This window comes from Grampus griseus, assembly GCF_964374135.1.
Source record: "Grampus griseus genome assembly, chromosome: 1".
In the NCBI taxonomy this organism is placed as follows: domain Eukaryota; kingdom Metazoa; phylum Chordata; class Mammalia; order Artiodactyla; family Delphinidae; genus Grampus; species Grampus griseus.
In genome coordinates, this window is record NC_139017.1 from 154,446,002 (window position 1) to 154,469,812 (window position 23,811).

The window sequence follows — 23,811 nt, forward strand, 5'->3', positions numbered from 1 at the left end:
ACTGCCGAAGCCCGCGTGCCTAGAGCCCGTGCTCCACAACAAGAGAAACCACAGCAATGAGAAGCCTGCGCACAATGAAGAGTAGCCTCTGCTCGCCACAACTAAAGAAAGCCCGTGCACAGCAATGAAGACCTGACACAGCCAAAAATAAATTTATTTTTAAAAAAAATTTTTTTGCTTTTAAAAAAGAATCATCCCTCCACTTCCATCCTATCAATTCTGAAATTTACTGTAGAAGAAATCATTTAAGATTCATAACATATTCTACCGCTTTATAAAAACCAGTGCATCTGCCTGAAAATAGCTGACCAGGGACTTGATGACTTACCTGCTGACTGTACTTAAACTATCACTTGCATGGGGGCAGTTCACCTACACCAAATTCAGGCAGCACCAACCTCACTTGGGAAAAAAGAGTTTCCAGAGCAAGTCAGGGCTCTGCAACAGACTCCGTCAGGCTGAGGGACACTGCCGCTAGCTTCTTTCCATCACCTCCACCTCCAGCAAGAGGTCACATTTCCTTCCGGCTCTTCGGAGACTGAATAGTTTCTCTGTCCCAAAGACATGGCAAACTCCACCCCTTCCATCTTTCATTTTTTAAAGGAACAGGACCACTACTTCTCAGTAACTTGGAAAGGCAGGAAAAATTCAGTGAGATAGCTATTTTCCATATGGCACAGAATACAGCATGCCACTAATTATTTCAGGCCTGATTTCCACAAAGGAACAAGAGTTTCATAAATGTTTCTCTTTGTGTTTTGTTTTTTGTAAAAAACACCAGAGAAAAGATTGAATAATTTAAGATCAAAATGACAAACCTTTGCTGGGAAACCCCTTTATTCATTCTTTCCATCAAACTGCTGTTTCTCCCCCAATCAGAAATAAAAACATATGAAAATCTTAAGATAGCTGGGATATTATGTAATAGTCACAGAAAGCAACATAATTTAATCAATCAATGCTGGAAAATTCTGAAAAATACACACAAGTAATAAACTTAGGTCTCAAGCCACCAGTCTGAAAAAAGCTAGTAAAAGAAAATATATGCAAGCAAATTTACACACCTATCTCTTCTATTATAAGTATACCTCCTAGAAGGTGGTAAACTCAACTTCATCTGCCTGCACCGTGTTTTAAATATATGGTTTATCTAATAGCAAAAGGAAGTGACTTGGAATAAGAAAGGCATTCTGGGGGACTTTAAGGAAGTAACAGTCTTTGTAGATTTCAGTTTATTCATTTGTTAAAGGTGGTTAATACCGAACATACAACTTAACTTCTAAAGTTTCAGGGGACTTCCCTGGTTGTTCAGTGGCTAAGACTCCACACTCCCAACGCAGGGGGCCTGGGTTCAATCCCTAGTTAGGGAACTAGATCCCACATGCCGCAACTAAAAGTTCACATGCCACAACTAAAAAAAGAAAGATCCCGTGTGCCGCAACGAAGACCTGGCACAGCCAAACAAACAAACAAACAAAGTTTCAGCTTAGTAGACTGGGCTTCATAAACATAAATAGGACTTCGCACCAAGCGCTGGTTACTGGAAAGGTAAATACACAATCATTTCACAATTTTTTAAATAGTTTTGCTTTCTCATTAAAGCAGGTTTCACAATCTCTGTACTTTACTTTGGTAAGATTATTGTTGAGTATACTCTTGCAAAAAATATCATGGCCCAACAAGTACCGAGAGCATGTTTCTGTTCATTCTATCAGATTTTAATGAATACTTACTCCATGCTAAGTACTCTGCTGGATGCAGAAAACAAGAAAATCCTGTTGTAATTACAGGTAGAAAATATCTTTTCAGGCTCATAATGTGACTTGGGAAGGTTTCTTTTGCTTGTACTAAAGTCAGAAAGGAGGTCACTAATTTTGAAATCTTTTCCAAGTCATATTCCCCCCCTGAATTGAAGTTTTATGTGTTAAAAATAGGGCTTACAAAAAAAAAAAATAGGGCTTACACTTTAGTTAATAATAGTGTATCAATACTGGTTCATTAATTGTGACAAATGTACCATTCTAATGTAAGATGTTAATAATAGAAGAAATTGGGCATAGGGAATATAGGGACTGTTACAGGTTAAACTGTGTCTCCCTAACCCTAAAATGTATATACTGAAGTCCTAACACCAAGCACCTCAGAAAGTGACCTCATTTGGAGACAGGGTCTTTACAGATATGACTGGTATCCTTATAAAAGGGGAAATCTGGACACAGAGATATGTGGCGAGAAGACGATATGAAGAGAAATAGAAGACAGCCATCTAATACAAGCCGACGAGCGAGACCTTGGAAGAGACCCTTCCCTCACAGGTCTCAGAAGGAACCAATCCTGCCAACCTCTTTTTTTTTTATATATATAAATTTTTTTTTTTTGGTTGCATTGGGTCTTCGTTGCTGTGCGCGCGCTTCCTCTAGTTGTGGCGAGCGGGGGCTACTCTTAGTTGCAATGCACGGGTTTCTCACTGCAGTGGCTTCTCTTGTTGCAGAGCACGGGCTCTAGGCGCACGGGCTTCAGTAGTTGTGGCACATGGGCTCAGTAGTTGTGGCTCGCAAGCTCTACAGCACAGGCTTGGCAGTTGTGGCGCACGGACTTAGTTGCTCCGCGACATGTGGGATCTTCCCAGACCAGGGCTCGAACCTGTGTCCCCTGCATTGGCAGGCAGATTCTTAACCACTGTGCCACCAGGGAAGCCCCTGCCAACCTCTTGATTTTTGTACTTCTAGCCTTCAGATCTGTGGGGTGATAAACTGCTGTTGCTTAAGCCGCCCAGTTTGTCATACTTTGTTATGGCAGCCCTAGCAAACTAATACAGGAATTCTGTACAATCCTTGCAATTTTCTGTAAATCTTATTCTCAAACAAAAAGTTTATTAAACAAAAAAAAAAGACAAGGTAATGGTGCCCACATCTCACAATTATGAGAAGACCAAAGTAGACAGATAATTGGGAAATCCCTGCTCAGCGGAAAGAGAATCCATAATCCCAATACACAGTAAGCAAACAGCTAGGACTAGAATCCAGGTTTCATTTAGTGTTTTCCATAATTTAATGTTATTTCAAGATGGGCATATAAAAGTGGGTGTAAGTGAGGGCATATGCTGAAGCAAATTATCATTCTGAAATGCCCTGTCCCAAAGGAAGAGAACCTCAGAGAGTCACTTTATAATACTGGGCTAGGTTCTGCAGTGAGTAGTGGCTTGGCACCAAAAAAATAACTGGGTTCAAATCTTGGCTCCTCCACCCATTAGCTGGACAAGATACTTACTCTCTCAATCTTCCAAACATGACCTACACCTCATAAGACCACCACAGGAATTAAAAAGTGTACGTAAACTGCCTGCCATTCAACATGTGACTTCACACCTTAAGCTATGTTTAGCTACAACCCTAGAGTGGTGAGAGGGAGATATTTAGGAACTTCTCTGAGAGCAAACAGATTTCACCACTGATTCTATTTTCCTGCTATTAGTAAGCAATCAGATAGCTTCCTACACAGAACAATAATGTGTTTTATAACTTTATTAGCTAAACTGGCATGTGTTGCACTGAAGAGGTGCAGAAAAGCAAAAAAAGGTCAAATTCTAGGGTCCTGACCTTTGTAGAATAAATCCCTTTGCTGCTGGATGGTAGCAGGGAAAAATCAACAGCAAACTGAGGGGCCTTTCATTTAGAACTTACTCATCTAATATTCCCAATGTAGGCAACTTGTGGTATCTTCTCCTGAGAATTTGCTCAATGGGTGTCTATTAGGCTCAGGATCATCTATGCAATTAACCTTTCATCATTAGAGAAATAGAATGAACAGCACAGACAGCAACTTAAATAATCTTCGATTCACCCCAGAGGCTCCTCTCCTATATCCCTAGGGTAGGCTGACGGCAATTTTAGTTACTGTTTTAAATGTGTTACCATTGGGGAATATATCCTTCCCATTTTTTAGAGGAACTCTCAGCTTTCCTGACTTAATAAAGATACTACAGGCTATGTTAACTAATCACCTATGGCTTCCTTCCAGCTCTCATTATGATAAACCTTTTTAAAAACTAAGTTTAACAGCCAATCATCACACAACTATTTTTTTAATTAAGTTATTATTACTAAGACCTTGGGCTGAACCAGTGGTATATATTGCAATCACCTACAGAGCTTTTTAAAAAGTCCATCTATCAAGATTCTTATTCAGGAAACCAGAACAGGAATTCCGATCCACTGGTTTACGGACATTCTTTACAGATTCCAAGGACTAGGACTGTGTTCTCTCTTCATCCCACCATCGATACACAGAAAGCCACTGCTTACACGGAGTTGTACATAAAGTTTGTTCTACATAAAGTCTGTTTACAACTCTCTTAGGAGATAAGTTGTTTGACATCTTTTATAGACGTTAGCCTTTTGGGGATGAAATGAGCTTCCCCAAACAAGTCTATCACACAGAGGTTTAGAAGAGGGAAAAATATATGTTTTTAAATTTATTTCCTTATTTGTTAAACTATCACTGCTTTGAATGATGTTCACAACATGGCAGGGTTTTCAATAACTTTCAATAACTAGATCATATCTATTTATCCATTCCTTCAGAAGTATGAACCCTAAGAGCTGCAGTGTCCCATACACATGTAGCTACCATGCACCTGAAATGTGGCTGGCCTGAACTGGGATGAGCTGTAGGTATAAAATACAGGATTTCAAAGACTTAGTACAAAACTCAGAATGTAAAATACTTCATTAAGGACTTTTAATATTAATTACATGTTGAAATAAGAATGTGTTGGATATATTAAATTACATTAAAATAAATTTCATCTGCTTCTTTTTATTTCTTAATGTGGATGCTAGGAAATTTGAAATTACATGTGACTCACACTGGACTTCTCTTGGATAGCACTGTCCTAAAGGACAACAATGATTATGTCTTTTCAAATGCTCAAGTTCTGAACCTTATCCAATATTAGTCACTTTTAAATTCATCATTTATTTTTGCAGTTTCTAGTCTTCATCCACTAAGACTTTCCTGTTGAGATAACCACCTGATGTCTTTCCATTTATATCTACACTTTACCAGATAAGGGGAAAAAAAAGAGATGTCTTAAATATGCACACAACTCTACATAAGAAACCAAAAATAATTTCAAGATCTGCTATCATTCTGGACCTTACCAGTCACCTGAGTCTACAAAAGAAATCAAGAACCCAACCTTTTGCTTCTAAATCTAAAACGAATTCATTAAGGCACTATTCAAAGCTATCTAAATTTAGAGACCACTCAACTACCCCAAGCGCAGATAGATCCAGACACTGAACCAGAACTCAGTTCAGATACATATGATCAGTGCAACTCCCCTCTCTGGCTCATAAGGAACAGCAATATTAACTACATAGACAAATAGGTCTGATTCTTTTCTGTAACATCTTGTATTTGTTTGTTTGTTTTTAAAGGAACAAAACTGAATTCATCAGATTTATATATGAAAGCTCCAGCTTGCCATAATTTCAACATTCTAAATGATCTGACTCCTGCCTACTTTTCCAACATCATCTCAAACCACTCTCTCCCGAATCAATCACTCTACCGGAGTCACAAAGGCCTTCTTTCTGTTCCTTGAACACTTACAAGCATTTATAGTCTCAGCACCTTTATACTTGCAGTTCTCACTACATGAACAAACACCCTTCTGCAGTCTAAAGCATGGTTGGCTCCTTTCTCATCCTTCAGATCTCAGCTTGTCACCTAACTCGAAAAGGTATTATTCCTTGGCATTCTACCTAATGACACCTCACTGTTATCTTGTAGTCAAACTTCTTTCCTACACTTAGGAAATATGAAACTATCGTATTTGCCTTCCCAAACTAGAATGTAAGCTCCTCAAGAATGGGGGTCCTGGGGCTTCCCTGGTGGCGCAGTCGTTGAGAGTCCGCCTGCCGATGCAGGGGACACGGGTTCGTGCCCCGGTCCGGGAGGATCCCATATGCCGCGGAGCGGCTGGGCCTGTGCGTCCAGAGCCTGTGCTCCGCAACGGGAGAGGCCACAACAGCGTACAGCAAAAAAAAAAAAAAAAAAAAAAAGAATGGGGGTCCTGTTTGTCTTGCTCATTGCCGGTTATCCCTAGCAACAGAGAACAGGCACAGTAACAAGCACTCAAGCGTCTACTGACTGAATTAATCAAAAAAATCAAAAGCAGCTTTAAAAGACAAAGGATCTTAGAGGGGAAAATCCAGTATACTTATTTTTTAAATTATGCAACTGGCTTCCTATGTACATGTCCTTCTAGTCTTTGTTTTCTAGTTTCCAATACTTAAGTCTCTTGAAGAACTGTCATAGTTCCACATGGTGAAAAATAAGAAGTATGGAAATATCAATTATATTTTGCTTGCTGAGTCTGGAGAGAGAAGAAACGCTTGTTATCACTAAGTATTTAAAGATGAAATAAGGCAACAATAATAAAAACACTATTAGTGAATAGTTGGGACAACTGATTAATGACTTAATACAAAATGTTAGATTCCTTCTTCTTACCATTAACAAAACCAAAAAAATGTAGGAAAAATCTTCAGGATGATGATGCTGTGATAACAACATCCCAGCTGCCTAGAGCACATGTTCAGAATGAAGCAGATTAGAAAATATCTCTAAGGGGACTTCCCTGGTGGTGCAGTGGTTAGGACCCTGCGCTCCCAATGCAAGAGGCCTGGGTTCAATCCCTAGTCGGGGAACTAGATCCCACATGCATGCCGCTACTAAGTGTTCGCATGCCACAACTAAGGAGCTGGTGAGCCACAACGAAAAGGAGCCCTCAAGCCGCAACTATGGAGCCCGCCTGCCACAAGACGAGGTGCAAATAAATAAATAAATATTTAAAAATATATATATATATCTCTAAGATAAAATTTATAATATAACCAAAATGCTTAAAGTATTGAGGAAGAATTTACACTTCTGGGTAGAGTTTAGAAAGAAATTACTGATAAGAACATAGAAACTAAACAAAACAGACCAGAAAAAGATAATTATTAACAACAGAGAAAACAAAAAGTTGTACAGAAAAAAAAAAATTAACCATACCATACGACATTTGTCTGTGAACAAGCTATACATAACCTTAATACTGTTAACAGTGAATACTGCTCTAACCAAAATTCAATTACAACCAGAGTGACAATAAATATGGACATGTGAGGTGGTCAGAGAATTCTACCACTATCCAAAGTAGAAAGTTAATAGATAATACCCAAAACTGAAAAATCTATAAGTAGCAAAATAAGCTTATTATTTTAGAGGTAATACCAAAAGAAACAGTAAAGAGTTGGAAATGATTGCTTCTAGGGACTGAAAAAGGGGCGGGAGGGACTGTTTTTCATAAAAAGCCCTGTGGAGCTGATGGTCTGACATGACTACGTATAGGGTTTTTGTACATGTATTAATAAAAAGTAAAACAAAAAAGGTTTAAATAAATATATAGAATGTTTTTTAAGATTTGAGAAGAAACTGTACTATGGGGGGAAATCAACTGTATGCATAAATTTATTCATGTCCATCACACAGTTACCTAACACATGGAAAAATGAGAGAAAAGCCTAAATGTTTACCAAAAAGGAACTAGTTAGATAAATTATATGGTACATCCAATGATGAAATGCCATGAGTCATTTAAAAATGCAAACAGAGAAAACTTTTCTTGTTAACAAGAACCAAGTGACAAAAAACACAACTCCAATTTTGATTATATACACACATATCAGAGTAACATATGCATGACAAGGGACTGTTCACTGAACTATTAACAGTGACTGTATATGTGTCAAGTTTATGGCTGATCTTTTTCAGTATGTCCAAGTGAATAAACATGTGTTATTTAAAAACTCAAAAGTTAGTTAAAATAAGAAAGTAACTGCTGATTCTACAACTTGGGATGGAATCAGAGAGGAGAGCGGCTACTTTATCAGCCTATTTCAGTTTTTTAAGCTGAAAGATAAATATTGCTTAATAAGAACCCAGAACTTCTATTAAGGAATTTTCTGGATAAACAACATAAGACTGGCTCTGTAAGCCAATGAAGTTATTATTAGTTCCTTTTACCACCATGCATTTACCTTATTTGAACAATGATTCGACTTGCACCAGACCCCAAACAGACACTACCTCAAAGAATACTGGCAGTGCCGCGCTGGCTTCTCCAATTTACAAAGTCAGGATACAACTCTGGAATGAGAAGAAATAAGCAGTGATAAAATAGCTACCCAAACCTTGCAGACTGCATCTTGAAATACAGATGCTTGGAATCTATAAGCAGAAACTCTCCTCTAGCCCTCAAATTAACTCCAAGTGGACACAGGATTCTCTCCCAAAGTATACTGGCCTGAGGGTCTCTCATACTCATTTTCATCCACCCAACCTCCTATAGTAAGGTTGGAAAGTATGGAAAGCTAAAACCTTCCTCTTGTAACCTGATACTTTCACTGGCAATATTTCAGGTGCTATGGTTTGCATTATACAAGTTTAATTTGCAAACTCCATAATTCAACCTGGAGAATAACTTCAGAAGAATTAGATGCTTGAAACAAAAAACTTTCAAGTATGCTGAACTAAATTTAACAAATACATTTCAAGTTAAAGTAACTCCCCACACTCATCCCTCAAAGCACAAAAAAACCCTTCAGATCCAGTTGTTTAAATATTCCCAGATCCAAATACTACTAACATGGCCATATAGCAAAGCAATGTAGTATTATCCCAAACAAACAGGAAAACAAAGTTCCAAGATCAGCAAGCTCAGTATGTAATTAACGTCCTCACTCCTAGATTAAAGTTTTTTCGTTCATTCATAATACTATAAAGTAGGAAGGCACCTAAAAATTACATAATCTGAAGACGCGGTCTTGACATTAATCTTCTCTTTTTTCACTTATTCATTGACTCAGTCAAGGATACCCATCTTAGCTTTCTCTGAACCTGTGGTTTGCACATAGCTGAATCCTTGCCTATTTAGCCAGGAGAGAAGAGAATGCATTTCCTTAAGCTATAGTCTCTCAGTAGTGGGGAGCCCTCAACTCCCCTCTCAGCAAACTCCTACTCATTCTTACGAGGGTCTCCTTCCCCAGCAAGCTGTCCCTGGCTCACCCAGGCTGGGTTAGGTATTGCTTCTCTGTTACCCTAGACATGGTTCTCCTTACACGCATATCATTATGTCTGTTAATATGTCAACTTACCTCACAAGGCTGCAAACTCTATATACACTGATATGTGTCCACTGAATAAACTGAATACACAAGCAATAAACTCTTGACCTATACCAAAGGTTATCAGGTAATTAACATTACAAAGAGGCAACAAAAACCTACTGTTAAAACTAAGACTCATCCAGATGAAATTACTATTCAGTCAGACCATTTGGCAAATTAATGACAATGTTGGTATGTATTCGCTTAGTTGATAAATAGCAAAAATACAGCACTTACAAAAACTCATTCTTTCACAATACTTTTGCATATATTCTTGCAAGTCATTCTGGGAATTCATCAACCAAAACTTTCCCTGTTTCTAACTGCAGAGGCACAGGGGCTCATGACATCGGTCAGCTTGAGGGAATCCCCGATGACTGCTACAAAACTGGGAACCGCTTACTCTACAATGCACTGATTAAAGAACTATTCCAATACATCCACCTTTAAAATTCTAGCCAGTTAACACACACACACACACACACAATCTTCCTTTTTCTACCCCATCATGTTTCTTCCCTATTAATTAACCTCTTCGACACTGGCAAGAATTTTCTCATCACAACAAATCTTCAATTTTCCATTGTTGCAATGGGTGGAGAAGCAAATCTGAGGCTCTGGCCCTTAGTTATTCTATGACAGCAAGGAGACACCTGAAGCCCTAAGTCGCCTGCCACCAATTTTTATGCACCCCCAAACTTGTCCTGCTTGAGTCATCGGGACAGTGATAGGCGTGCTTTTCAGCCTCATTCTCCCGACCTGCCTTTCGTCAGAGTATATTAGCAAGGATACCACAGCACTGCCGACAATATATCTTTTTCCCTTCTACACAATTTCCATTTTAACTGTCCACTTACTTCAACAAAAAATTTATTAAGTACCTACTACATTGCCAGGCACTATTTTAGGCAACAGAGATTCAGCAATTAAAAATCTCCTCAGGGACTTCCCTGGTGGCCCAGTGGTTAAGAATCTGCCTGCCAATGCAGGAGATATGGGTTTCATCCCTGGTCCAGGAAGATCCCACATGCCTTGGAACAACTAAGCCCGCAAGCCACACCTACTGAGCGTGCGTGCCACAACTACTGAAGCCCACACGCCCAGAGACTGTGCTCTACAACGAGAGAAGAGAAGCCAGCTCAATGAGAAGCCAGCGCACCACAACGAAGAGCAGCCCCCGCTCACCGCAACTAGAGAAAGCTGGCGCACAGCAACGAAGACCCAACGAAGGCAAAAATAAATAAATTTTTAAAATATCTCTTCATTCCTGGAGCTTACATTCTAAGGGGCAGATGGGAGCACATGAGGAATAAGAGTTACTCTTTTATGTACTGTGGTCAGAGAAGGCAAAGATTAACAGAAACAGTATGCTGTACTTTATCTGAAGGCAAAAGGGACCAAATAGAGGAAAGAGCAAGTGCAAAGACCCTGCAGAGGGAACATGCCTGGTGTATCTAAGGAAGACAGAAAAACAGAGTGGCTGCAATGCCAACAGTTTCCAGGGAACAGCTGGAAGATCAGGTCAGAGACATGGGTGAATGGAAAGGGCCTTGCAAGCCATCGTAAGGGCTTTGGCTTTCCTACAGGTTATGTAGGCAGCCACAGCACTGTTTTGAGCAGAGGAGTAAGGACCAGAATCACGTTCTAAAAGGATCTTGGCTGCTGAGTGTAGAACAGACCTTAACAGGGCAAGAGCAGAAGAAATTGTTAGATATTGCCTACAACTATCCAGGAAAAGGACGGCAGTGGCTTAGACTAGAGTGCAGCTCAGAATGCCCCCACGTTCCATACACTATACCTTACGTAACAACATAGTTCCTAAATCCAAAGAGTGAGCACTAACATTCTAAGTTTTTACTTCCTACAGTTAAAGCATTTTTACTTTCTACAGTTAAAGATTTGAAATGTTTTTTATCTCACCTCAAGCACCCCTGATAATCTTGTATTGAGAAATACATAAGATAAGGAAGCACAAAGATGACCTTGTCTGCTCCTATGAACCTGAGGTTAAAGCTAATCCTTTAAACCACCATGCAGGGACTTCCCTGGAGGTCCACCTGTTAAGAATCCGCCTTTCAATGCAGGGGACGCAGGTTCAATCCCTGGTCGGGGAACTAAGATCCCGCATGCCGCACTGCACAGCCAAAAAAAGAAAAAGACCACAAGGCACATGATGCTTCTACAATACTTAAGGACTAATGTGTCTACTTTCAAAATCAAGTTGAATAAAAGTGAACAAAAGGGCTTCCCTGGTGGCACAGTGGTTAGGAATCCGCCTTCCAATGCAGGGTACATGGGTTCGAGCCCTGGTCTGGAAGATCCCACATGCTGCGGAGCAACAAAGCCCACACGCCCCAACTACTGAGCCTGTGCTCTAGAGCCCGTGAGCCACAACTACTGAAGCCCGCATGCCTAGAGCCCGTGCTCCGCAACAAGAGAAGCCACCGCAATGAGAAGTCCTCGCACTGCAACAAGCCCCACAACTAGAGAAAAGCCCGCAGGCAGCAACAAAGACCCAACGCAGCCAAAAATGAATGAATAAATAAATAGGAACAAAAGAGGACTGTGTCTTCTATTCAAGTTAACCCAAAGTAGCCAATGACAAAATTTAATCTTATCCACTCCCCATTGAAAAAAATACTAGGAATTGATAAGATTATTACAGCTAGGCAAATAAACCTTTAGTGTTTTACCACAGAAAACTGTGCAATGTCTTGCTCCAAGCAGCTTCCCTGGTATGAACCAGGGACCAATACTGAATCTAAGACTGGTGAAATTACTATGAATGGTTTTGGAGAGAAAGACAGATACTTCCAAACGTGTCCAGTATACAGGGCCTTCTTCGCTTGGGGGGGTGAGCAAATGATGTCACACAGCCCAACCTGTTTTTGTACCACCTATGAGTTAAGAATAGTTTCTACTGTTCCTATCTTTTTTTTTTTTTTTTTTTGGCTGCCCGCTCAGTTTGCAGGATCTCAGTTCCCCGACCAGGGATCAAACCCAGGCGCCCCTGCAGTGGAAGTGCGGAGTCCTAACCACCGGACCATCAGGGAATTCCCAAATTTCTACATTTTTTTTTTAATGGTAGAAAAATATCAAAAGTATTTCATGGGCTTCCCTGGTGGCGCAGTGGTTGAGAGTCCGCCTGCCGATGCAGGGGACATGGGTTCGTGCCCCGGTCCGGGAGGATTCCACATGCCACGGAACGGCTGGGCCGGTGAGCCATGGCCACTGAGCCTGCGCGTCCGGAGCCTGTGCTCCGCAACAGGAGAGGCCACAGTAGTGAGAGGCCCACGTACCGCAAAAAAATAAAAAAAAAAAAAAGTATTTCATGACGTGTGAAAATTCTATGAAATTCCAATTTCAGTATCCATGAAGTTTTACTGGAACACAGCCAGGTTCATTTGTTTATAGATAACTGCTTTCACACTACAACAGCAGAGTAGTTGCAAAAGTGACTAAAAGCAGTGGTCTCACCACTTTGCGCTGCTACAAATTGTGGTGAAGCAACTGTAACTAAAAAGCATTTCAGGGACTTCCCTGGTGGCACAGTGGTTAAGAATCCGCCTGCCAATGCGGGGGAAACGGGTTTGAGCCCTGGTCCACGAAGATCTCACATGCCGCAGAGCAACTAAGCCTGTGTGCCACAACTACTGAGCCTGCGCTCTAGAGCCCGCGAGCCACAACTACTGAGCCCGTGAGCCACAACTACTGAAGCCCGTGCTCCACAACGAGAAGCCACTGCAATGAGAAGCCCACGCGCCGCAACAGAGTAGCCCCCGCCTGCTGCAACTAGAGAAAGCCCACGTGCAGCAACTAAGACCCAAAACAGCCATAAATAAATAAATAAATAAATTTAAAAAATAAATAAATAAATATAAATAAAAAGCATTTCAAGTACCATGTATTCTGTCATATCACACATGGAGCGTGGGTGCTTTTTTTTAATCCAATTAGATGGCAACACATTGTGTTTACTATGAAATGACACCATAGCTGTGCCAAGAACACAGTATGTGTCGACATTACCAAACTAAGCACTCACACAATATTCCCAACTCACAGGAAACCAACTGCTGGAAATTTTTTAAAAATTTAAAACAGAGTATCTTATCACAACAGAAAACCTTCATAAAAACAAAATAAACAAAAATAATGCTACAACCAAAGTAAGTTTCTGAGTGTTGTATCTGTTAGCATAAGGAGAAAAGTCATTTATCTATAGTGAGTTAATTAAATTATGTTTGACTGCAAGAGCCTAAAAAATGTGTCTCGAGAAAATGAACTTGTTTAAGACTATTAGCCTTTTGATTTGAAGGGTTGAGGACAATGGGAGCAATATAAGTAGTCAATTAAAAAACAGGGCAGGTGGAGAGGAAGGGTGCTAACCTAAGTTAACTATGGAAATAAGTGAAATGAGAAGATAAAAAGCAAAAGGAACTGCATATAACCACTGTGTTCTACTTGTTAAAGTTTTCTAGTTGTAAAGTTGTTAAAGGGTACAGGTTAACAATCCTGAAACCACTACACTACACGTATACTGGAACTAATGAGTAAATGGATGGCAAATGGTGAGAGCCAAGTTTCTCACTGTTGGGAGAGGGAGATTATAGATAAAAAAGGAAGAGACCAGAATGATCAATGAGGTACTGGATTAGAGTTGGAGATATCAGTAATTCATGTCCAGCTTAATACAGATACAAATGAAGATACGTAGAAATAAGAAATACTTAGATATTTCTGTAAGTATATGGAATATATGTTAGTATACAGATGTATTTCCTTGCTTTGTCAGCTGAGAAGATGTGGAAGGAATAACCCTCCAGTAGCAATGTGCACACCTAGCACCCAGATCTTGATTTCTAATACCATTCTCCAATAAAAGAAACCAGGGCCCCTTGGAGAAATGGCTGAATCTAGGGCTGGGGGAGGGGATTCACAGTATGAGCTTGGGAGTATCTTATAGTGCCAGAAAGTGAGGAAGTGCTAAACAACAACAAAAAACACCACCACACACAATAAAGGGGGTATGTCAAAAGGACACTCCCGTCCAACTGAAAGAGCTCTCAATAGTAAAAATCAAAAAATTAGAACAGGGCTTCCCTGGTGGCGCAGTGGTTGAGAATCCGCCTGCCGACGCAGGGGACACGGGTTTGTGCCCCGGTCCGGGAATATCCCACATGCCGCGGAGCGGCTGGGCCCGTGAGCCATGGCCGCTGAGCCTACGCGTCCGGAGCCTGTGCTCCGCAATGGCAGAGGCCACAACAGTGAGAGGCCCGCGTACCGCAAAAAAAAAAAAAAAAAAAATTAGAACAAAATAAAGTACTGGATTATAACAAAAATACCCATGAGTCCATATTGATATAAATAAGTGACTGAATAAATAAATAAATGGATGAGAAAAGACCAAACTCCCAGGCAGAAGAATTACAAATAATTTATGTATATACGCCACCCTCAAGGAGGTGGACTATAACTCTCCACTCCTTAAGTGGACGTGGGTATGCCTAGCGATTTTCTTCCAAAGAGTACACACTGTGGCAGGGAGGGGAGGGAGTAATTTTTTGGAGAAACCTAGCCAGATAATCACAGCTAAACAAGAAGTCACACAGATAGCATGTATTCCTTGATACGACATGGCACTTTACCTCTGTGTTCTTTCTCCCCCAAATCCATAACACTAGTATAAATCATTAGAAAAATATTAGACAAATCCCAATTGAGGGACATTCTACAATACAGCTAACCAGTACTCCACAAAACTGTCAAGGTCCCCAAAAATAAGTGTGAGAAATTGTCACAGCCAAGAGAAGCCTAAGGAGACACAACAACTTAATGTATATCCTAGATGAGATCCTGGAACAGAAAAAGGACATTAGGTAAAAACTAAGGAAATCTGGGGACTTCCCCTGGTGGTCCAGTGGTTAAGACTCTGTGCTTCCACTGCAGGGAGCATGGGTTCGATCCCTAGTCAGGGAACTAAAGATCCCACATGCCTCGCTGTACAGCCAAAAAATTTTTAAAAATTAAAAATTAAAAAAAAAAAAAAAGGGCTTCCCTGGTGGCACAGTGATTGAGAGTCCACCTGCCGATGCAGGGGACACTGGTTCATGCCCCGGTCCGGGGAATCCCACATGCAGCGGAGCGGCTGGGCCCATGAGCCATGGCCGCTGAGCCTGCGCTCCGCAACGGGAGAGGCCACGACAGTGAGAGGCCTGCGTACCTCAAAAAAAAAAAAAAACCCTTGTGAAGCTGAAACTAACATACCATTGTAAAGCAATTATGCTCCAATAAAGATGTTTAAAAAAAAAAAAACCCTAAGGAAATCTGAATAAAGTATGAATTTTAGTTAGTAAGAATATACCAAATAAAAGGAATCCAAATCGGAAAAGAAGAAGTAAAGCTGTCACTGTTTGCAGATGACATGATAGTATACATAGAGAATCCTAAAGATGCTACCAAAAAAAATACTAGAGCTAATCAATGAATTTGGTAAAGTAGCAGGATACAAAATTAATGCACAGAAATCTCTTGCATTCCTATACACTAACGATGAAAAATCTGAAAGTGAAATCAAGAAAACACTCCCATTTACCACTGCAACAAAAAGAATAAAATATCTAGGAATAAACCTACCTAAGGAGACAAAAGACCTGTATGCAGAAAATTATAAGACACTGATGAAAGAAATTAAGGATGATACAAATAGATGGAGAGATATACCATGTTCTTGGACTGGAAGAATCAACATTGTGAAAATGACTCTACTACCCAAAGCAATCTACAGATTCAATGCAATCCCTATCAAACTACCACTGGCATTTTTCACAGAACTAGAACAAAAAATTTCACAATTTGTATGGAAACACAAAAGACCCCGAATAGCCAAAGCAATCTTGAGAACGAAAAACGGAGCTGGAGGAATCAGGCTCCCTGACTTCAGACTATACTACAAAGCTACAGTAATCAAGACAGTATGATACTGGCACAAAAACAGAAAGATAGATCAATGGAACAGGATAGAAAGCCCAGAGATAAACCCACGCACATATGGTCACCTTATCTTTGATAAAGGAGGCAGGAATGTACAGTGGAGAAAGGACAGCCTCTTCAATAAGTGGTGCTGGGAAAACTGGACAGGTACATGTAAAAGTATGAGATTAGATCACTCCCTAACACCATACACAAAAATAAGCTCAAAATGGATTAAAGACCTAAATGTAAGGCCAGAAACTATCAAACTCTTAGAGGAAAACATAGGCAGAACACTCTATGACATAAATCACAGCAAGATCCTTTTTGACCCACCTCCTAGAGAAATGGAAATAAAAACAAAAATAAACAAATGGGACCTAATGAAACTTCAAAGCTTTTGCACAGCAAAGGAAACCATAAACAAGACCAAAAGACAACCCTCAGAATGGGAGAAAATATTTGCAAATGAAGCAACTGACAAAGGATTAATTTCCAAAATTTACAAGCAGCTCATGCAGCTCAATAACAAAAAAACAAACAACCCAATCCAAAAATGGGCAGAAGACCTAAATAGACATTTCTCCAAAGAAGATATACAGACTGCCAACAAACACATGAACGAATGCTCAACATCATTAATCATTAGAGAAATGCAAATCAAAACTACAATGAGATATCATCTCACACCAGTCAGAATGGCCATCATCAAAAAATCTAGAAACAATAAATGCTGGAGAGGGTGTGGAGAAAAGGGAACCCTCTTGCACTGCTGGTGGGAATGTGAATTGGTTCAGCCACTATGGAGAACAGTATGGAGGTTCCTTAAAAAACTACAAATAGAACTACCATATGACCCAGCAATTCCACTACTGGGCATATACCCTGAGAAAACCAAAATTCAACAAGAGTCATGTACCAAAATGTTCATTGCAGCTCTATTTACAATAGCCCGGAGATGGAAACAACCTAAGAGCCCATCATCGGATGAATGGATAAAGAAGATGTGGCACATATATACAATGGAATATTACTCAGCCATAAAAAGAAACGAAATTGAGCTATTTGTAATGAGATGGATAGACCTAGAGTCTGTCATACAGAGTGAAGTAAGTCAGAAAGAGAAAGACAAATACCGTATGCTAACACATATATATGGAATTTAAGAAAAAAAAATGTCATGAAGAACCGAGGGGTAAGACAGGAATAAAGACACAGACCTACTGGAGAACGGACTTGAGGATATGGGGAGGGGGAAGGGTGAGCTGTGACAAAGCGAGAGAGAGGCGTGGGCATATATACACTAACAAACGTAAGGTAGATAGCCAGTGGGAAGCAGCCGCATAGCACAGGGGTATCAGCTCGATGTTTTGTGACCGCCTGGAGGGGTGGGATAGAGAGGGTGGGAGGGAGGGAGACGCAAGAGGGAAGAGATATGGGAACATATGTATATGTATAACTGATTCACTTTGGTATAAAGCAGAAACTAACACACCACTGTAAAGCAATTATACCCCAATAAAGATGTTAAATATATATATATATATACCAAAAAAAAAAAGAATATACCAATGTACCAATATTGGTACATTAGTTGTGACCGATGTATTATACTAAGGCAAGGTGTTAACAGGTGAAATGGATATGGGGGTATATATAGGAACACCCTGTACTATTTTCTGAGACTGTCTGTAAATCAAACTGTTCAAAATAAATTTATTTTGAAAAAAAGGCAAATGATTGTGAGTGGTGTTCCATGGCTCTAGATGATTCAACAGATATTACTGAAACTGCTCAGTTGTTTAGTGACGTCAACGCTGAGTTTGAAGTGACTGAACACTATGAACAAAACAGTCTGTGTGGAACAACCACTGGCAAGAATCTTTTCACAAAGGTTGAGAGAACATTAATTCAAGACAATCTGAACCTGAATCTGCTAAGATGTGCACAAATAATGGTGGTAAAAACGTGTGGAGAAAAAAGGGCTTAGTTGGACAAATTTACAAAGCCTGTGAAAATGTAAAGTATTTCAAGCAAATGGTTTATTCACTGTACTGTTCATCAGCAAGTATTCTGCAAAAAAAATGTATCACATGCTTATTGATCCAGTATTGTCAAGAGTGACCTTCATTTGCTCTCAATCCACTGCTGTAATGGATTCATCAGTTCTATGAATTTCTGTCAGAAACAGAAGGTGAATCCTGACTTGCCTACTAAACAGCAGTTAAATGGCTTAGCAGCCATAAAATTTTATTGTGATTTTTTTTTTTTTTTTTAAGCTCAAGGCTGAATTTGAGGGACTTCCCTGGTGGTCCAGTGGTTAAGACTCCATTTTCCCAATGCAGGGGATCCGGGTTCAATCCCTGGTCGGGGAACTAGATCCCACATGCATGCTGCAACTAAGAGTATGCATGCCACAACTAAGAGTCCACATGCCACAACTAAAGATCCCACATGCCACAACAAAGACTCAGCGCAGCCTAAATAAATACTCTAAAAAAAACCCAAAAGACTGAATTTGAAATTTTTCTGAAGACGAATCACCCTTAAACACTATTACTGAATACTTTATGGCTTTGGAAATTAGCTTTTGCTGCACACTTAATAACGTCTCTTAATAAATCCATTTGAAAATTAACAAGACAAAACAGCACTTCTATGGGAAACATACTACAGCAAATTAAAATGAACATACATTGTTTGAATCACAAGTAATGTTGGTTACTTTTTTCATTTCCTGTACTGTCGAACGTTAAAACAAGCAATGAGATCTCCAGTCCCACACAAATTTGAAGCAGACATATTTTCTTAGCTCAAACTACAGTTTTACTATATTTCCTCAATGCAAGTGCAAAGGAAATCTCCATATTTCAAAATCCATCTAAACACAACTAAGGAACTTCCATCTAATCATCAATTGGAAATGATTAATGTGCAGTGTAAGGGCAGGCTAAAAAGCAAATATCGAGAAAAGAATCTAACAGAATTCTACAAAGCCTTCCAAGTGATAAATATGCTCAATTAAAATCATATGCTCCGAAAAAAAATCATATGCTCATGGATTAAGATTAGTATTTGGCAGGACCTGTGTGAAAAAATGTTTTCAAAGATGACATATGGGGACTTCCCTGGTGGCACAGTGGTTAAGAATCCGCCTGCCAATGCCAGGGACAAGGGTTTGAGCCCTGGTCCGGAATAGATCCCACATGCCTCAGAGCAACTAAGCCCATCTGCCACAACTACTGAGCTCACACACCTCAACTACTGAAGCCCACAAGCCTAGAGCCCATGTTCTGCAACAAGAGAAGCCACCGCAATGAGAAGAAGCCCGCGCACCGCAACGAAGAGTAGCCCCCACTTGCCACAACTAGAGGAAGTCTGCGCACAGCAACGAAGACCCAACGCAGACAAAAATAAATTAATATTTTTAAAAAGATGACATCTGTAAAATCTCACTACAAATTTCATCATTAACAGATGACATTTGCCATCAATTGCTATGGACCCCAATTAAAAGAAGTGTTATCCCCCCAAAAAGAATCCCATTCTTCTCACTAATACACCTGTATTATAAAAACTGTATGTAATTTACATAACTTGCCTAACAAAGTCATGTAGTGCAAATGGCCAAACAAGAATAAACCCTTAATGAACAGTAATTCTCAAAACTGTAGGGTCTCAAATAGTAGAAAATGTCATTTTTAAATACTTATGCCCAGCAACTTACAGTAAAGCAAATAAAATTAGTAATCCATCATCCCAAAGCAATCTGCAAAGCACTAACCAATAAATAATAAAAAAGAACACATGCTCTAAAACTAGACTGCCTAGATTTGATTGATTCCCACTCCACCAACTGACTTAGACCTGTGATAAATTTCTTAATTAAATCTCACTATCTCTGTTTCTTTACCTGTAAAACTGGTTCTTACTACAAAGGGTTATGAAAATTGAATAAATTAATATGCACAAAGTTACTGAAAGTGCTTAGCACACCATTAGTACTCAATAATAATAATTATGAATCAGGCCAATGTCAAAATGACAGAGTTAAAAGACAACAAGACTTCAACTAGCTGGTGTGGATAGTCACAAGGTCATTAAACAATTATGTTCTCTCTCTTGATAATTCAGAGTCTGGATTTATGGCAGACTCAGAATATAAGACACTACATCTTCCAAATCTCTTAAAGAAGCAGAATACTCTGGCAACAAACCCAAACCTATACTTCATTCCAGGCTGAATGAGCTTGACCCCTAAATGACACCATTATTCTGTGCCCCAGGTTCTCAGTTTACAAGAGAGAGAGACGGATCAACATGCCATCTGTGTACCTGACAGTTCCTACCTAGACAGGTGATTTTTAAAATCTTGCTCTCAGGCTATGCAGAGGGGCCTCAGGGCAAAATTATAACCTTCTCATCTGAATCCTCTGGCCTATTCAGCATGTAAGACTGTCAGGAAATCCTAACAGCTACTTTTCCAGAATTTATTTTATCACATTACAACTTTTTATAAGCTATCACCATTTCCTTACAACTTAAGCATCTATTCCTTGAAAAATACTAATCATGCAATATTACTAGACTATTTTGCTCCTTGAGGGCAAGTACCAGATCAAACTCCTTTTTTTGGATTCCCCGGTGTTGAATAACAAAACGAGTAAATACTAGCTAAATAATATATATATATTTTACTATGGTAAAATATACATAACACAAGATATACCATTTTAACCATTTTTAGGCGTACAGTGCAGATCAGTGGCATTCAGCCCACTCCCACTGGTATGCAACCATCACCACCATCCATCTCCAGAACTCTTCCATCTCCCCAAGACAAACCACGCACCTGTTAAACAGTAACACCCCCACCACTGCAACCACCACTCTACTTTGTCTCCATGAAGTTGACTAATCTAGGTATCTCACGCAAGTGGAATCATACAGTGTTGTCCTTTTACATCTAACTTACGTCACCTAGCATGTCTTCAAGGTTCAGCCATATTGTGGCACATGTACACAGTTTTTAAAATGGTAAAAACATGTACAGAATCATAGAACTTGAGATATTAACTTAAACTGTTTCATTTGCCTTAGCAAACTTAAAATATTTAATTCTTTTTACCTAGTTTTTTCATTTTAGTAATACAAGCACAGTAAAAATTTCAAACTGTATAAGACTACATAATGAAAAGAGGTCTCCTTCCTAATTTCTACCCTCCCTATCCTCAACTTCCAGTCCCCCTCTCAGGTTTAATTTTTTACCTTGGAACACAACTGCCAACCACATGTTGCCTTGCCTTAAGGATGTCCTATTAGTAAGATACTTAGTTGGGGGGCTTCCCTGGTGGTCCAGTGGTTAAGAATCCATCTTGCAATGCAGGGGATCCCTGGTCAGGGAACTGAGATCCCACATGCTGCAGGATAACTAAGCCCGCCCACTGCAACTACTGAGCCCGCAAGCCACAACTAGAGAGAAGCCCGCACGCCACAACAAAAGATCCGCATGCTGCAACTAAGACCCAACGCAGCCCTAAATAAATAAATAAATACTTTAAAAAAAAAAAAGATCCAAAACAATGAACATAAAACATTTCACAAGTATTTCACTGAGTTAACATTCATTGAGTGCACCCAATGGATAATGTCTTTGCTAGGCAGCATACTGAGACAATAAAGAGAACAGACTCTGGCGTCACATAAAAACTAGTTTAGGGCTTCCCTGGTAGCGCAGTGGCTGAGAGTCCACCTGACGATGCAGGGGACACGGGTTCGTGCCCCGGTCCGGGAAGATCCCACGTGCTGCAGAGCGGCTGGGCCCGTGAGCCATGGCCGCTGAGCCTGCGTTGCTCCGCAACGGGAGAGGCCACAACAGTGAGAGGCCCGCGTACCGCAAAAAAAAAAAAAACAAACTACTTTAAAGCATTTTGACTCCTTTAAGTCTCAGTTTCCTGACCTATAAAATAAGGGCAACACTATCTCATAAGCTACTGAAACGATTAAATGAGGAAAACATCTAAATCATAGTACAGTGCACAGTAATATAGCAAGGACTCAAGTAATAATATAAATGTTAATTTCCTTCACTGGGCACTATGGAAAGCACAAAGATGAATCAGAAAATCTGTGCCCTTTTAAGGTGCTTATAATACAACAGAGCAGTTTATCTCTGCTCAGTATTATCATTATCTGCCAAGACCCTGGTATTAATACAACTTCCAACCTACGTTTATAACTTTTATGCCTCTGTTTCTAAACCTCACTGAAATAGTTATTTGTAAATAGTTATTTGTTATTTCTCCTAGCACTAGGAGAATAAACAGAAAGTTCATTATCATCAGACCATGTACAGGGTGTGCAGCCCTGAGTCAGTCTACAGCTAGCTTTAATCAAAGAGCAGAGAGTCGTGTGATTAAGAGACCATGATCCACTCCAATCTGACCCAGAAGCATATGAGAGTTATGGACAAATCTCACTAGAATTAGAATCACAAAGCATTAAGAACTGGAAGCACTCTTAGAGATCATTATCTAAACTACAACTACTTTTCACAGAAGGAAACCTGAACCCAGATAAAGGAAGAGATTTGCCCAAGAAGATGAGGCAAAACTAGAGCTAAAGGCCCTTAGCTCTCAGTGTGTCCCGGTTCTTTCCACATCATCATGCTACCTTTCACCTGTTAAAGAACCTTAAACCACAAACTTCATCCACTCTGCTCTAATTTCTCACTTTTCTTCCCAATTAATTATCTAACAGGAAAAAAATTTTTAAATGTGCTTTATGAAATGTCTTCCCTAAATTATCTATTATTTGCCTTAAATTTACACTACTGGAAGCTACAGGGAGATGCTAACTAAAAGTATATCTAAATAAATAAATAAATAAATCTAATTCACTAAAGGCCTATTTGAAACGAAATTTCAATCCACAAAAAAACTCTTAATTTTATTTATTTTTCGGTCGTGCTGTGTGTTTTACGGATCTTAGTTCCCTGACCAGGGATTGAACCTAGGCCCCAGCAGTGAAAGCACCAAGTCCTAACTACTGGACCACCAGGGAATTCCCAAAAAACTTAATTTCAGAGTTGGAAAAGTGGATGGTACATTCAGAGTATTATCTTCCACAACTGCTTACTTTCACTAAAAAAACTTATCCAAAATAGTAATTTGATTAACCCATTTAACCCAGAGCATCAGACCAGGATAACCAACTTCTAAATGAGTCACATTTCATCTCATCTGTAAACAAGCAACAGGAAAGAGACTAAATTTGATGCCGGAATAATCTGTTACAAATATTTGTGACATTATTCCAGCAACCAATTTGGATATGATCATGTCATGCTGGAGAACCTACTAAAGTACATTCATCTTCAGAGATTTTTTTTCTTTCGTATTTTTCCTTTTTAAATTACAAATTGGAAGAAGCTACTAGGTTTGACACAAAGATCAAAACTACTTCCCAGAGTACTGCCAAATAACTTATTTTCAAACAAATTAAGAAATAGTCTTATCAGCAATTTTGGAACTCTACCCAAAACGTCCACATATATTCTGGTTCTGCTAATTCTAGAAATAAATTTGCAACTGCTTTGTAAATTTGCTGATGTTAACCC

General features: G+C 39.6%; 1 protein-coding gene across 1 annotated transcript in view; it reads right to left on the bottom strand.

Moving 5' to 3' along the window:
• THRAP3 (thyroid hormone receptor associated protein 3) overlaps positions 1–23,811 on the bottom strand; it is a 77,109-nt gene that overhangs the window by 38,410 nt on the left and 14,888 nt on the right. Inside the window, exon 2 of the mRNA XM_082654806.1 lies at positions 8,094–8,202. The gene's annotated coding sequence lies outside the window, so the exon portion shown is untranslated. The remainder of the gene's footprint in view (positions 1–8,093; positions 8,203–23,811) is intronic.